Here is a 2,330-nt window from a genome sequence, read left to right as displayed (position 1 = left end):
GGCATTGCTAGTTGTTATTATAAATATGTAGTTGTAATTGAAAAAAGTCAAGCAAATGTGCAGTTCTAACAAAACGAAATATCATGTTATTCTATGTCGTCGTTACTAGGTTACGTTCTTGAATTTTGTTGAACTGTCAAATGTTGCCTATTAAAATGGCTCTACTATAATATTACAAATTGACATTTTAGTATCTTATACATTAACTATTCTGTGCCTATACACTATACATTACAATAATTAATTACATTTTATCATAAAGTTAGTATAGGTAAACCAGAATCTGATGGCAATTAGGGAAATCAAAATTTTGAGTGTGCAACCCTAGGGAAAATGGACTGAACGATCTTGATACTGCTTATTTTTTAGTTTGTTCTCAATATCATTAGTCACATTACATAAGTGGACAATACTGTACTTAATAATGAGATATCCACTTAATATTATGTAGGTACATACTTACATGTATAATATACATATTACTTTTATACAGGTAATACATATTATTATTTACACATACCTATATTTGTATGTTCATTATCATTATGCCATGTGAAAATATCGATGTTATATCGATAGAAAACTAGACTGCTTATATTTTTTTATAAAATAAAATAAAAATAAAATAAAACTGTTTATTTTCGTAAGTACATATTATCAGATACACACATTATAAAATTGACTTGGACAGCTTGGACTTGACGAATAGCCGTATTGGAAACTCCTGTAATAAGTTTTCATAAAATTATATTCCAATCAACAAATAATATTATAGTTACCTACATATAATATTTTTTAATTGAAAGTATCAAAGCGGGTAAGTCCAATTTACCAATAAAATCTTCTAAATTGAAAATTGTGATGTGTTTGACCCTTCTTCATCAAATATTTTTCTACACACATTATAAACAACACCTCTTGCTTGTGATAACAGCGGCTTTTTCGACATTTTCGAAGATTTTTTAGACAAAATCCTAAAAATTATTTATCAACTGCAAAAAAGACAAATAATTTGACAACCAATTTGATAGTTGTCAAATAAGTTGCCACATGAAAATCTTTTATTTCTTAAATATAAATATGCCATCAGATTCTGGTAGACCTATACGAATAAAGCTAAAATACTTCCTCCTCCTACGCATGTATTGTCTTTAGTGACATCTTGTCTCCAAGGTGATTGTGACGTGAAAAAATTAGATGTACGTAAGATCAAAAATTAACTCTTATAGATATTATGGGTATAAAAGTATATATTACCCGGAAGTAGAATTGATGAATCATAAAATTAAGCTTTGAAACTACTCGTCATCATATTATATTGGAACTTAATCATTCGTAGGTATATACAGGGTGTACCGAATCTTTCAGCTTAGCACACAAAAAAAATCAAGCATCTTCCGCAATAATTGACGTCACCATGAGTGAAAATATCATCGTACTCGGCAATAGGTGAAAAATTGAAAAAAACGTCATAACTCCGAAAATACGAAAAATCGTATAACATACATGGGGGTGTTTCGGATAGCCCTCTAGGTCCTCTACCTCCCAGCTTCCGTTCATCACTACTTTTTGGGACACCCTGTGTATGTTTTTATTTAATATAGATTGAAGAGAGACTTGAGTTCTTGGATTAACTTTTGACATAGGTTCTGTTATACACAAGAAGGCGGTTAACTTCCTACATTATACTTAGCAATTTCCCTCAGAAGCCATTCCAAATAATTATTATCAATGGTCATGTTTAGAAAACAAATATTCTTTATATACAAATATATTGACGTTTTTATTCTTAAAGGATTACTTTTACAATAAGTATTTAGCTATAATTAAGCTATTTTTAAGAAGTAATCTCGATTATCACGATTATCGCATAAATTTAACGAGAATTACTTATTATGCCAATAGTAACAAGACAACATATTATGTACTTATATGTGTACTAATTATATTGGAATAAAACAACTACAAGCAGGTATGTATCTTTCTTTTGTTAACAATTGCTAAATGTTATATCGTAGTCAACCCGCACTTGGCCAGCGTGGTGGATTATGGCCTGTACTGGCCTGTACAAGGCCTGTACGGTCTCCCAGCAGTGGGAACGAATATGAGCTAATGATGATCATGACATCGTTATCAATATTCAATAAAATTTAAATTATTCAAAAATCATAATATAAAAGAAACGGAGTGTAAGGATATTAAAATGCATATTTAAACTTTTATTCATCTCCACTTTCTTCCTTCCTTTCATTAAATGCCACCTTACACTTTATGCGCCAGCGCAACTTCCTACAATAATCAGAACTCGGAAGCTTTGCAATAAATTGGCC

General features: G+C 30.3%; 1 long non-coding RNA gene across 1 annotated transcript; it reads right to left on the bottom strand.

Moving 5' to 3' along the window:
• Window positions 1-621: 621 nt before the first annotated feature.
• LOC149907593 (uncharacterized) lies at window positions 622-1,108 on the bottom strand. The gene is made up of 2 exons (XR_016456844.1): window positions 833-1,108; window positions 622-724 (listed from the first exon to the last, which is right to left on the bottom strand). It is a non-coding gene; the product is annotated as an uncharacterized LOC149907593 (long non-coding RNA).
• Window positions 1,109-2,330: the final 1,222 nt, after the last annotated feature.

This window comes from Colias eurytheme, chromosome 6, assembly GCF_061535395.1.
Source record: "Colias eurytheme isolate Ceu_HAF_F1 chromosome 6, ilColEury1 Martin Lab GWU primary, whole genome shotgun sequence".
NCBI lineage: Eukaryota > Metazoa > Arthropoda > Insecta > Lepidoptera > Pieridae > Colias > Colias eurytheme.
Note: the sequence above shows the minus strand (reverse complement) of the source record. Positions and strands in the feature narration are given on the sequence as shown.